We start from the raw sequence: 15,729 nt of genomic DNA on the forward strand, positions 1-15,729 counted from the left end.
ACTAAATTTAGTATCATATTTTTTTTATATTTTTAAGGCTAGCCGTAGCTAGTGTCTTTCATGTCACCAGCTAGCGAGCACTTTATATAACTCTCTTACTTTACCTGCTATGGGCTGTTTCTCAAGCGTGGTCTCACCAAATGGCGTATGAATAACACGCCAATTTCATGTTATCACAACACCGTTCGTGCTTTTGGTGTGTCATTTTGCACCATTTAGACTGTACTGACTGCAATATAAACACATCCGTGTGTATATGCTAAGCTCAGAGTTAGTGACGTAGAATAACTAGCGATGCTCAGAGCAAGTGAAGAAGAGCAAGTGACGTAATATAAAAAGAAGACTATTATGCTGGGCAAAAGAGGAGGTCGAAGGGTCACACAAACACAGGACTATCACCCACGGTGTTCGCGTCCCGTGTTGTTGACTTATTTTGAAGTTAGTGACGTTTGTGACGTGTTTTCCGTACATATGTTATGTTGTTTGCGTAGCCTACGTATTGTACTTGGTTTATGTACTTATTTTAAGCCCAACCTTGATGTTTTTCCTAAACCTAACTAAGTGGTTTTGTTGCCTGAACCTAACTGCGACCCGCAGAAAAAAGCCGTTTCACAACGTTAACTCCATGGTGTGTAAATGACACACAGCCTGGTTACAGCAGCCTGAGCTGCAAATACAAGGTCAGAATTCAGTAACTACACAGTGCAGTTACCGAGTATTGGCTTGGTTTTATAGCTAGTTTTGTTTTGCACATTTTTCTGTTATCGAAGATATGATATTTGGCAGAAATATTTTTTTATAAAGTAAACATTTCAAAAGAAAAAATTCACGTCTTAAGTCAATTTTGACAAAATATGAAGTTACTGCGTCTTTCCTATACGCTGTCAGCTAACCACAAAAAAAAGAAAAAGGAAAAAAAAAAATCAGAAATCAATAACATCCACATCTTTAAGTCAAATCAGATAAAGAATGAGAGTATGTGAATGTGTGCCATTATGCATGAGATTACACGGAGAAAGTGATAGTCAATGAACATAATCCAGGGGAGGAAGTCCAGCAGCACTTGTGTGCCAGGGAGTTAATCACCTTGGTGAGGTGCAGAAAGGCCGGATTGAATTACAAGAAAGCAGCGTATCTGCGGAAGTAAGCCATGCGTGACATGCCTGCACTCCTTTTAAACATGCAATGCCAGCAGGGGCCTCTGCATTTTAAAATCATTGAAAAGAATCAATTACTGTAAATGCAACGGGGGCAGCCAAGCATGTAACACAGTGACATATCTACGCATTGCAGTTTGGGGAGCCTAAAGCTGCTTTTGGACTATATATTGTGAGATTCCGTAGGGTAACTAATACGCATAATACATGGCGCATACATCCCCTCAACAATGCTGGATACATTTCTAATGCATCTTTTGTGAAAGACCAATATCAGCCGACAAAGAGTGCCAGATTTGTCATATCAGATACTAAATAACATACGGCCACATGGTGATGTATTCAGCTGTCTTTTAATCATAGCAGGTAAAATGTTTTCCAATTTAATTAGAAAAAAAAACTACAGTTTGTGATACCTACATACTTTTTTTTTTATATTCAATTTATAACACATTGTAGCATGTCTTCAAACCAAAGTCTCCAGTGAAACCTTGTGTGAAAGCAATGTTTTTTTGGATTGCTGTCCTCAACTAAGCCTTTCAAAATAACCCCAATATTGCCCAAATATTCTCATTATGTACACAACATAACCTGCTTTACTTCCAATCAGCCCAGAAGCCTTACTTCAGCTTTATATCAGCAGTAACATGCCTAAGCCCATGTTAAACGGAATAACACGTAATAAAAAGGAAAAAAATAAACATCATCCCGTGGTCAAGGCCTAAATCTCTTTTCCATGTCCGTCCTGAGTGGACAAGCGATGTTATTCACTGTGAAACAAGGCGGGGACAAGGATCAGAGCTCCTCTTTGGGCGCCATCTGAGGACTGAACCACTGTTTTCGCATCATATCCCAGTGTATACAAGCTGTAAACCCGCGTTGGTATGGCCTAGGCCCTTTGTTAACACTTGTACATTGGTCCTCCTCTTGATCGGACATACTCACAAATATTGATCGCTACAAATTTCATGACATCGTCTCCATTGCCAGAACAGCAACCTTGACAAAATAAGGGGTATAATGCAGAAGAGGATTGCCTGTCCACTGTAGCTCTGTCTGCCTCTTCCTGCTGTGTATGCTGGCTGTTCCTGTTTGAGGGGCATTGCTTGATCATTCATTATTAGCTCACGTCTGTCAAACCAAACAATGAATAGACTGCTCAAAATTGATGACTATATAGAAGTGCATATGAGCAAAAAGGCTTTCATTTAGTGCCCTACTCTCCATGTAGGAGGTGACAGCCATGATGGATATGACACTATACACCAGATTTATCTTGGAAATGGAATAATTATGCACTTAATGCATGACTGGTGGTCTGCATTTATACTGATAGCTAACAGGGTGGGCAGCAGGATAAGCAGAGGGGGTTGGAAAGTAAAATCCCAGAGGCTTTATAGCCTTGGGCCCCATTGGAAATCTTTAACTACTGGAAAACACATTTTCTTTGGTCAAGGTTAAGATACAAGTCTACATATGCCAAGTGACACTCTGACAGTGTCACCTCCGCAGGGACGGTCGGCTCATTGCAAGGTGACCTTAGTACAGCTAATGGTGACTAATACGCCTGTAGGGGGAAGCTAAGGGTCATAACACGCCACACCACTTACAGGAGAACGATACAGAGACACCGGCTAACGCCGATCAATATGCCGCATTACAGATTTCACCATCTTTCTTTGTTCCTCTCTACAAGATCAGACACGGAGACACATAATGTAGAAATAATGTAGATTTCCATCCAATCTCCCGCGAAGGCAGAACACAAACACCTGGCATGTAAATGCTCACTGTTTCAAGAGAACGACTTTCCATTACAAGTTCTCCGTTTGGCTGTTGCTCGGGGAACTGAACAAACAGCTTTTACATGCAGCGCTGCCTTTATAATTGAATGTGCATCTCCCAGACATCAAAATGATCTGAATGTTGCAGCGGAGAGGCCTCTCTCTTCATTTTACCTCAGCCTAACTTCACACAGGGTTTCTTCTCATACCGTTGGGGGGGAGAGGGAGGATGGAATCCCTCAGTAGTGTCGCCGAGTGTTTTGTGTAACACTAGACAAATAATCCTCCCCTCTCAGAGGCGTGAATGTATTTTACAGGTATCCGTCATCCAAGTGTCAATCCAGCCGACAGATTTCACACGCCACTGGCACCACTGCACCTCCGCCTGCTCGCTTCCTGATTGCATAAATACTCCCGGTGACACAGTGGACTGCATCCAATTCCACAGCCGCTCAGACATCTCAGGCAAGTACATGCACAAGTCATGAGGGAGGAGAGGGGGGAAAAAAAAACATTAACTAATAAATACAGAGCGCCAGTTAAGGACAGGGCGAAGCTTTTATCTGCAAGACTGGCTTCTCAACTCTTGAACTCGAGAGGTTCTTCTTTAAAAAAAAAAAAAAAAAAATACACTCAAGTGATGCTGTACATCATCAGCATAAAAATGAGCAAAGCTGAGAAATGTGTCATTTGGGAAAAGGGTCATCAGAGTGCTTAATAGCTCATATTAGCTAAATACTCTGTGTCTCCACACCGCAAAGACAGCTACTCTATGATTAAAGTAATTGTGGTCATTAGCCTTGCATTTTTTTTAATAATAAATTCCCGGAGGCTTAGTGTGATTACACTGTTGTGCTGAGGCCCCTTTGAAAAGCCACAAATCCACCCTGGCGCTAAGCTATGTACGACAAATGTTACAATGCCAAATTCCAGGTACAGGATGATGAACAGCAGCTGAATGGGGAAAAGGGTTCCAATCCATCTGGCGGGTTCCTATTCATTTCTGTTCCTGTGGTTTCAGATGTGTGCGGTGGAGGGGCCTTTGATCAGCTGATGGAGACAATGGCGCTCTCCTCAGCCCTATGGCACGGGGGTTTACCTGCTGCTAAGTCAGGTATCACAGCCGGGGACCGAGCACCTTAAAGAGGCTTTAACCCTCCTCTGGATCAGGCTGACATGATTCATGTGGGCTGGGTGTGGATTTTGAGTCCCTGCTGTGGCACAGCGTCTTTCATGTCAGGCTGTTTATGAGAATATGGAGATGGGTTTTGCGTGCTCGCGGGTGTTCCTTAAAGCAGCGATACGACCTCGGGCTGGGCTTGATCCCCGACGAGTCAGAATCTACCTCTCGATGAATCTCTTGTAGCACACTTAATACCCATAAGAACATGGTGCACGAGGCCCCTCATCTTGGTAACAGAAAGGAATTTGAGAGCAGATTAATATTATGAACAGTAATATTCCCCCGGCGGCATCTGCATGCGCCAGGGATTACAGGGCTTCGGGGTGATTACCGGCAGGGGAAGAGGGGTTACAAGTCCAAAAAACTTTTCATCTTCACCCAGGGCACAAGAGCACACACATAGCGAGACATATAAACACACGTAATGACATAGTATGCCTACGTGTGTGCATGTCCCCTTAAATCTGTGCCTTGTTGTGTTCATCACACCAATGCATTTCTTTAGAAAGGATGCATATGTCACATTTTCTTATATATAAACTCACCTTTTGACTCATATCTTTTTTTAACTTTTATGTGTCATTACAAGATGAAAACCAAAATGCTGCAAATGCCTCGTTTCCACACAGTTTTGTTTTTGTTTCTTGTCTGTAAATCCAACCCGGTCTCACAGGAAGGCGTAAAAATACCACAACATTACACGGACATTCCATGTGTCATGAAAACACATTTTAGCCTTTTCGCTACCCAAACATCCGCAGTTAGGTTTAGGCAAGAAAACCACTTAGTTAGGTTCAGGTGAGAAAAACACTTTGTTAGGGTAAGGGCAAACGTCATGGCTAGGCTTAAAATAAATACATAAACTAAGTAAAATACGTACAGAAACAATGTAACACAACTACTGAAAACACGTCACAAACGCCAATAACGTAACTTACTAAACAAAACACCGGTCAACAATGGTCTCCAACACGGGTCTCTTGGTTAAAAGTACAGTGTTTGTTGGGCCCATCCGTTGAGTGCATCCACCTCCCCACCTGCCCATCATAAGTGGCCTTTCTCGCTTTTTATACTACGACACTAACTCTTACCGTAGCATTTTTATGCAGATGCGTTTACATTGCAGTCAGTACAGAATACATGGCGTACAAATGATACGTGGAAATCAAGAAAGACGTACTTATTGCCCACTAAACGCCTTGCACATTATCGTAGCATTTATATGCCTTTTCGTGCGAATGAGCTGGTAAATCAATAGGCTATAGCCTAGGGATTATGCCGACCAGTGTTCAACGTTAGGAAATACATCTCTTTACAGATGGATAGAAACACCACTGCAGATATGGGAGACAAGTTACTACATGGATATAAAACAGTGTTTTTATATCTATGAGTTACTCTCTGTTTTTTGCCGTCCAGTCTAGACGAGTCACATTTATAAGGTTACATTCTTTTCGGAGTGAAAAGTATGATGGCATATTTAGCTAATATTGGTAGCACGCTAGCTGTGTAACATAGAGTGCATATGGCTATAGTGGTTCATTCGTCTTTTAACAAAATAGTTCACAAAACTGCTAAATATGCCGTCAAACTTTTCACTTTTCACATCGGAGATGTGGACTCCTGGTTGACTCGCATCCATGGCATCCAAGGTGTAATAAACATATCAGATGGACTGTATAAGGGCCTAGCCTATGCTAATATCCATCACCAGGCCTGTAATCTCTTTTTTTGTACACATTATCAATCATATGAATTACCCCGCTCCATCCAATCTTAACAGAAGCCACTTTCTGTGATTATTTAATCCTTTTTCTCTCCCTGATGTGTGTGACTACACTATTAGTTTAGTGAATTAAGAAAGGAAGCATACAAGGCGAAGGGTAGTGGAGCTAATCTCCCAAAGGACGGCATCAGAGATCCCTCAGGGCTCCGTGTCCGGCCCACTCTAGATATCAGTTTTCTGTGCAGCGTGAGGGCCTGCCAGGTTTAAGGCCCCGCTCACTCTAAGCCTCATTATTCCCCTTGCCACCGGGCTGACGCCAGGCCACGCGTGCAAAGCAAGCCAAGGAAATCGCCTTCAGGACTTGTCTTATGACAGAAGACTCAGCAATTTCCTCAGCACCTTTTGCGTGAGGATAACACGCACAGTCCACTTTGGCCATGTGCAACCAATAAGTCGGCCTAATGAAGGCCAGGCCGTGCGGGCAAAGGGGGGCCAGAGAGGGCTGAAGCGGGCCTCTCATGTCTGAAATTATCCAGAGGAAAGTGGTCTGACACGCTGTTCTGCTGCTAGGTGGTGGCGTGAAAGAAAAGAAACAACACTGTTTCCATTTAGAGTTAAGTCGGAATCACAGCGCGCCAAAGATTGCACACATTTGTGAGGGAAAAACAGCAGGATATTTCCCTTCTTCAGGCTCTAATGTTGACTTTGTAGATTCCACAAGGTCTCAGGGATTGAGTAGAGGAAGGAAGGCAAGGGGCACTGCAGCACGCCGCCATGCAGAGTCTGAGTTTGTCAGCAGCTCATAAGCCTGAAGTTCAAAGAGCAATCTGATAGATAAGCTGTCTTGGCAGTGGTTTCCTCCCGTGTGTTTGCCAGCAGACTGCTTCCGTCCGACAGCACCCAGTAGTCATCAATTAGAAAACTGAAGGGTGCCATCCACACACAAGCACAGCCACTATTTGGGTGTGAGTTGAGCAGACAGTGTTGCTGAAAAGGCCTACAATCATACGGGACCAATAAACAGCAATGTAACATAATATGTGCTTTTAGTCTGCAACATTCTTTACCGTTTATTTTTGATCATATTTTACTGAATCGATTCAATCTGCAGCAAACTAAATAAAAGGTAGTTTTGATAAGTAGTTTAATTTGCAAATAGAAGACAATAAATCATCCTATAGTATTCTGCATTCTTATTTCCCCAACACACAGCACATTACTGTATTTCACAAAATACTCTGCTAGCAGAATCTGATATAAAAGGAAGATCACTGGCATAAAAGGGGATTTTATTCCAGGCATACTGCATACTATATAAACAGGTGACATAAGGGGTCCAACAGAAAATCAAATTCCATTTATTATGTGGAAGTAATGCATCATCAAAGCGATAATGAAAACTTGACAAATGATAAAAAGTGGATAACTCAATCCAAGTGTGATAAAAAAGGTGGAACACTCGATCGATTTTTGCTCCCTACTTTTACTTACATGAAGACTTTGCCACCTTAAAAAAAATGTCCAAGCCATTCATTGGTAACTTCTGTATCAGTAAAAATGTGCTGAGGGAAAGATTGAGTCTGACAAATTTACTATGAAATAATGTTTTTTCAAGGTTTAGTAATGCCTGACAATGGAAAGCTTTTACGTTGCTATAGTAAACTGTCATGGATTTACACATACTGTAGCATATTATATCACTTTTGACATTAGTTTTAAAAGCCTTGGGCAGCAAATCAAAGCAGCTATAATCAATAATTTTGGAGGAGTCCCCAACGAAACCACAGAGAATTATCACTCAACTCACAGGCAGTTGTTTTCACCGAAAATACTCTAAAAACCTACTGTACATTACCTGTCCTGCACCAAACGGCAGGCGAGTAGCTGGTGAATGTAGTGGAGCATTCAGCAGCTAAAGAGACAAATATTTTCCCCCTCAAGTGTTGGTTGAAACTAAACCAAAGATAAAGGTAATGAAATTTGTACTTACTTTGGCCAACTGGACAGAAACACAACTCCTAACAGTTCCTAGTGTTTCTCCATATCTGCTCGATGTGTAAATAAGCAACTGTTTGCCATATCAACTTAAAAGGTGGTAATCAATAATATATCAATGTGTTCACAGCTTGATTCTGCTGCCACCCAGTGGCCAAAAAAAGTTATAGCAGGTTGAAGGAGTCCAGCATACATTTTAATTTCATTAGTGACATATAAACTGATTAAAGATAAAGAAAGAAAACGTTGTTTTTTTAAAGAAAATAAATAACATAACAGTTTTAGTTGTGGTTAATTTATAAGACAAAGGCCTACCAAGACATCTGTCTTTCTATGTCACAAATTGCTTATGGAGATTAAACAGAATCTCAAGTCAGCACGTGAGGAATTTAACAAAAGGCTAATGATCCTTAGACCTTTTACCTAAATATCATTTAAAGTCTTGTGTGAGGAAACATCCCAATTCATAACGCTTGAAATCTATCATTATTGGGATAATGCCTTGGAATGAATTACTTTGCAAAAGGCGCCAGACGCCTGGAGGGTGACCTGTGACAATCCCATACAACACCTCCTCGGAGCTGAGGGAATTCATTTTCATCTCCCACTGGCTGTCTTAATCACCGTGTTTCATTGTGACAGAGAGTTCACTGTGGCTGCTCACATTTCAAGAATGGGACTTTAAATGGGTTTCACTGCTGTCCAGTCACATTCTTCACGAGCAGTAACAAGGGTTTTAACCAGATTTGGACAGACTTCTTGATCAAAACAGCGTCAATTACAGTTCACTCTCTATAATGTATTCTTGGGGGTACAGCCTATCATTTGTGAGGACAGGGTTTTAGAGAGCACAGAGGTGACAATCAACATCACACGGAATATAACTTTTACAATATGTCATAATGTATCAATCACAGCTGGCTTTGTGAAAGGTTGACAGGATTAACATTTAGGCCACATTATAGCAAACCATCTGTTTCAGCTCTGTATCCTCTTTAATCCCTTGATCTTCAATTGACAAGTTTCATATCCGCAATGAGATACACAGATTTAAAGGTGCAGTGAGTAGGATCTTGCAGCATCTAGCGATGAGGTTACGGATTGCAACCAACTAAAAATTCTCCCGTATGCCAAGCTATGTATGTCTCGTATGCCCTAGAGCCAGTGTTTGGTTTGGACGTTCTGGGCTACTGTAGAAACCTGGCGGCAGGCTCCATGAAGAGGACCTGCTCCATATGTAGATATAAACGGCTCATTCTAAGTTAACAAAAATACAACGATTCATATTGTCAGGTGATTATACTCAACATACTATCCATTTCTGCCAATAAATTCCCCTAAATGTTACACACTGTTCCTTTAAATACTTAATATTTGTAATACTGTCAGCAATCCTGCATACACATCTATTAAACAGTACAAATAAAGAAAAAAGAAAGATATATTATAAATAGAAAAATGTGTATTTGCTTGACCTATAAAAACCATAAGATTTTGCACATCAGATATCGCAAATCAGATATTGCACGTTGCAGTTGTAATGGCTCTATATACACAAGTAAAAAAATAAATACAGCTCTAAATACACTAATACATTTGTACAAAGGAATAACTAGGTGCAGAAAAGAGAGCGCCAAGCCGCTGCGTCTATGCGCGCCACCGTCTTTGCAAAACCATTAGTTGACTGTACTTACAGAAAAATATCAAATAAGATATCATCACTTGAATCTTTGCTAAACATCATGCAAAAACATATTTCAACGTCAACTAAAACATAGAAATGACCAGCTTTTGTTGTTCCACGTTGTCTAAATGACAATAGTTCTGGTGTTAGAGATGTGGGTGCAGCTGTGGGTAGCAGTAAAAAGAAGGAATAAGTGCAAGGGGATGCTGTAGAAATCAATACCCCATTGCATTTGCATTGCTTTGATCGTGTACAGCAGGACCGGGAGATTAAGTAATACAGATTCTGCCTGACAGGTCGATCATTAACACTAGTTTGCAATCTGTCTGTGCATCCACTCGTCCCGTCTAACGCCTTGGGAAACACAATGTGTTCTACATAAGTGAATTTAGGAGGGCACATGTAAGACAGTGGCTGTAACAGGGCCGAACAGCGTGCCGGGTTGAGTGTTGTCTCTGTAAATCATCGTCTGACTTCAATCACACCTAACCCAGAGCCACTTAAGTAAAGAAAGGAGGTGTAGGTGAGATCAAATGCTGCAATTTCCTGGAAAAATAATCATCGGACCTTTGTAGCTGAGGATAGATGGAATTTGGGTCAACAGTGGCCATGTCGGAGGGTAACCTTTGCCCTTTGTCTCTCCCCCTGGTTCACCCTCCTGCCTCTAATCCAGCCAAGGGTTATTCTTCTTAAATGATTTAGCACACTGATCCAAGGACACAAAGTAATATTTCATATGTCAGTGATATTCACGATGCTTTACATTATGACTTTTCTGGATAATATAGAACAAATCAGGTCTCGATATGGCCCGGTTGTGGAAATCACTGTCCCTGATACATTACAAAGATCTAAAATATAATGTGGTGGATTAGGCTTTGATATCAGCTCTTGCTTACTACTGTGTGTTAGGGAGAAAAAAAAGAAAAAAAACACCTGCCCTCCATCCCAATAGGATCAGCGGATTAATCTTGGTAAGACGTAACACACACAGATGGTCAGACAGGAAAAAAATTAGAAAAATATGCAATATGAATACATTTGTCTTGCGTAATATCAAATATGATTCATCTATCACAGAGATAATGGCTTGATGCATTGGTGTACTTAGCAAAGAGACAAAGTTAATTTCTTTATAGGCCAAATATTCCTACCGTAATAATAAAAATGATTCTACGGGGAATATTATATAAATTAAATGTAAGCCATCTATCTGGATTGCATGGTAATAGCAACAGCGCTACCTTGTGCATTGATTCATTTCTAGTCACATTTCAATTCTGCAAACAATGCACTCAGGAAGATATGTTACCGCCTGCCATGTGTTATATTATTTCATATGGCAATAAATAAATCAAACAAGGAGATTATTCTTCTTATGCTACTTCTTTTAAAGCAAAGGAGCCCGTTACATGAGTGTCAACCATCAGACATTCTGACTTTGTTGTTTATTAGGATGAATAGAGAAAGGTGATATGGTAATTTGGAGCAGCATGATCGCCGCTCCCCAATGACCAGTGGGCCTCAGCTTCCTGACAAAGGTCTTTTTCAATATCCTGCAAACACGGACGGCGGCGGCGTGCATGCTATCCGGTACTTAGAACACAGGGGGTTTATGGGCTGCAGACACGGACCCTACAAGACTCAGATCACAGGTAGCGGCAATAGAAGGAGTCACGGCTTCCACTGCGAGAACACTGGCTCATACATCAGCACACCTCCGCCGCTGCATCACACAACAAAGCTGTTTTCATGCAGCATAGTCTAGACCAGGGGTTCTCAAACTTTTCACGCACCCCTTACAAGGGAGAACATTTTCCAAGGACCCCTTCATAATCGTAACACAGATTAAGCATAAAGTTTACTACCATTTGTACTCTTAGATACCATTGGAACTGTTTGTATTCTAAAGCTTTTAAATCTAAATACATCAGACCTGTTTTATAGTGATAAACAGAAACACATTTCAATTTGAATCATGTTAATACCACTTATATACTATAACAGAAGGTTGTTTTATTCAAATTGCATTTGGACTGAACTTGATAGCATTCACACTTTTCAAGTAATTGATTGTAAAATGAACAGTACAGTAGTCCTAATAAATACAGACATTTAAACTTACCAGTCTAAAGCTGTCTCTCAGCAAGTGCTTCCACTTAAAAATAATGGACTTATTTATGTGTGATACAATTATATCGGAGTTTCTATTGGCCTAAAGCTTACATGGATGGGAGCAATGGACACAATATGATTGTTTTATTCGCACAAATGGTCCCCATCTGTAGATATGCACTTTTTAATGATACAGCACAGTTTTATAATTTATAGTAATTTATTTCTTGGACCCCCAGACAGAGTGCCACGGACCCCACTTTGAGAATCACTGGTCTAGACTCTGGACTCATGGTTAGATAAACCGTTACTAATCCTAAAAGTGTGAAGCAGTGAAACAAACCCAATTTTAGTTGTATGGAATCAACCCTTGCAAATATGTTATGGTTATTGTTTGCTATGTGGAAGTAACATTTGTATCTATTGTCCCTTTAAGAAGGGCATGAACCTTAAACGCATCTTTCAACAGTGGAAAATCTGTTGTCAGAGGTTTATGAAAGACAGTCAGTCTGGTGTGTTTCTAGGAAGCCTGTCGGTAATTCAACTCTCTCTTACTAACAAGGTGACCAGGGGTCAAAGAGAAAAAAGAGAGAAAACTTTATTGAATCATGCTCCCTCACCTTCAGAGGTGACATCGAGCTTGTTATTGACAGGGAATAGGAAATTCACTTTTGTCTGGAATTTGTGACGGTGGGCCCAAAACCATAATAATGAATGGCCTTATTGAGCTTTAAAGGCATTACTGCGTTATCTTCCAGGAAGCAGGTTAGGTAAGGTGACTGTGGGGATTTGTTTGAGCCACTTCAAATGGGACTGATGTTTGAAGAAAAAAATTAAGGCCAGCTGTTGAAATTTGCTGTTTTACGTAACGCAGGTATGCCAAAAGATAGGCATCAAATCTAATCAAATCCTGTTAGTCTGTTTGCTGCTCAAATCAGATTAAAGCTGCTTACCTGGGTGTATTACACTTTCCCTGAATGAAGGAACAAGTTGCTCGAGACCTCACCTGACTGACTGCAGCATCTTCCCCAAAACTTTATGTATTTATTAGGGCTGTCAACCAATTAAAATATTTAATCGCGATTAATCGCATGATTGTCCATAGTTAATTGCAATTAATCACACATTTTTCATCTGTTCAAAATGTACCTTAAAAGGGAGATTTGTCAAGTATCAACATAGGAGTGGGCAAATATGCTTGATTTATGTAAATATATGTATAACAACATAAAACAATGACAACTATTGCCAAAAAACCCTCACAGGTACTGCATTTAGCGTAACAAATATGCTCAAATCATAACATGGCAAACTCAAGCCCAACAGGCAACAACAACTGTCAGCATGTCAGTGTGTTGACTTGACTATTAATTGCCCAAAACTGCATGTGATTATCATAAAGTGGGCATGTCTGTAAAGGAGAGACTCATGGGTACCCATAGAACCTATTTTCATTCACATATCTTGAGGTCAGAGGTCAAGGGACCTCTTTGAAAATGGCCATGACAGTTTTTCCTTGCCAAAATTTAGCATAAGCTTGGAGTGTTATATAGCCTCCTTCGCGAGTTAGTATGACATGGATGGTACCAATGGATTCCTTAGGTTTTCCAGTTTCATATGATACCAGTATTTTCACTCTAGCTTTAAAATTGAGCCCACTACCATCTAAAAATTGCAAGTTGTGTTAATGCATTAAAGAAATTAGTGGTGTTATATCGCATTTGCGTTAACATGTTATTATTGCGTTAACTTTGACAGCCCTAGTGTTTACTAAAATGAAATGATGACCTAGGTTTTCCAAGTAAGGACATTGCATGACAATGAAATTATGTAAAAAGGAGGCTATAGGCAGCTTTAAAGCTGAGGGAGACAGGAAGGAGTTGCCAGGCCTGGTCGTCTTCTTCTTTTAACGAGTGAAAGGAAACGATAGTGAATCTGATTTCCCGAAGGCTCTCAACACTATTCTCATTTTCTTTTTAATAGACAATTATTTATCTTCTGATTGTTTTCTCGTTCCTAATTACACTCCAAGGTAGAAACATCAGCATTAGCATAAAAAAGCTGGTGTTAATGTATGAACTCTGGCTGAGGTGGGACCCTCAGATTATGAGCCAAACTCTTTCCAGATAAGGATGGGTGAACATCGGGGTGAACTAATAATTATTGTAGGGTTTATTAATTCATAATGCTAAAAGTGACTAGTAGACAGACAGAAGCTTCCCGACATGTGCAAACAACATAATAGCTCATCTGCGGCACAGCTCTCTGAACTGTCAGGAGCACCAGACAGACGGCAGCATTTCAACACTCCTTTCACTCACTTGCATCATGTAGTGTTTCATTTTAACAATCCAGGTAGCAATGTCCCTGACTTATCAAGGCTATCCATTTACTGTGATGGCAAAACCAGATCACCATTGAAGAATTCATCCCCGAGTGTCAGCCTGCACACAACAAGCAAGAGCCGCCCCACTCCCAAATTACCACTGTGAATATTTCAGAATTACTAAAAGCAATCCAAGATGGACATTCATAATTCATCTGCGTGTCCTCGTACCTCGAGATGGTCTTTGAGAGTAATATGTTTTTGATGTGAGAACGGCATCAATTTCTTAAGATCACACTGACAGGCCAATAGTGTCTCCATCAGGAAACTTAGCATTAACAAACAAGCTGTTTAGCTGTCCTGAGCTGTGATAACAAAAAGTCAGAGCTCACATTTAGGGCTGCAACTAACGATTATTTTCATTGTCGATTAAGCTGTTGATTATTTTCCAGATTAATCGATTAGTAGTTTGGTCTATAAAATATCCGAAAATGGTGAAAAAATGTCGATCAATGTTTCTCAGAGCCCAAGATGACGTCCTCAAATGTCTTGTTTTGTCCACAACTCAAAGACATTCAGTTTACTGTCATAGAGGAGTAAAGAGACCAGAAAAGATTCACATTCAAGAAGCTGGAATCAGAGACTTTTTACTATTGTTTCTTAAAAAATGATTCATTATCTAAGTCGATAATCGATTATCAAAATAATTGAATTGCTCCAATTCTATCCACTGCTGCTTTAAATATAAGTGGACTAGTCTACATACAAGAAAAAAGGCAGCAAAATTAAGAAAAGAGGTCCCAGAATTAAGAAATTAAGACTCAAAAACGGAAAAGTGAAAACAGAGCTAGACTGGGAGAGGAAAAAGAGAGTACAAACTGTGAAGTGCTGTAGCGGGGTCAGCCCTCCCCTCTCATGCTCATTTCCATCTGCTGTTGCCAGCCTCTGCCACAGAGTGGTGCCGACACCGCCGTCTTGGAGTGAGGCAGGGCCAGCCCCGTGTCCTATAAACACACACAAATCATTTACATGCTGTACTCATCAAAGGCAACTCTTCCTCATCTCCGTCGAGATTCGCTGCTGATCTGAGCCTTCCAATATTGCATCTCGGAGCGTCGCGGCTAACCTTTGCAACTGCCAAGAATGTGATTAATTTTTTAAATACAGCTGTTGACCTATTATTGAGATGGAGAGGAGCCACGAGAGACACTCGTCTCCTCTCCTCTGTATAATGGAATGCATTATTGCATCAGTGTTTACAAGGCGCGCTAAAAGAGAAACAGAATGTGGGAGAAAGCATTAAATAAAGCAATTGGGCTAATGTCGCTTTGGGCCTTGTGCACACACGCACAATGTCAATCAAAACCTTGCGATTCTTTGATTCATCGCAGTTTGCTCTGGCAGTTGCATCTGAGAGAAGAGTGGTGACACAACGCGGAACAATAATTACCCTGCAGTGTTAAAGTCCTCCAGTGTCTCAGTGCGTTCATAAATAAAATATGTTCAAGATAATGGATTTATGTTCAATAATTCATCATCAGAATGTTTCAAACCGGGTGATATAATATGTGTCACCGCATTCTGTAACACAGTGCTTAGCCAAATTAAGTTATCTTGAAACAGATTTATTGACAGGGCTGTTGCTGCATTCATTTACTCAGCAACCATTGCTTAATTACTCCTGCAAAGCACATAAAACAAACAATGCCAATAGGCTGATTCTAAACCACTCAGTGTCAGTGTTAACTACACACCCAGG

Source organism: Sebastes fasciatus, chromosome 2, assembly GCF_043250625.1.
Source record: "Sebastes fasciatus isolate fSebFas1 chromosome 2, fSebFas1.pri, whole genome shotgun sequence".
Lineage (NCBI taxonomy): Eukaryota > Metazoa > Chordata > Actinopteri > Perciformes > Sebastidae > Sebastes > Sebastes fasciatus.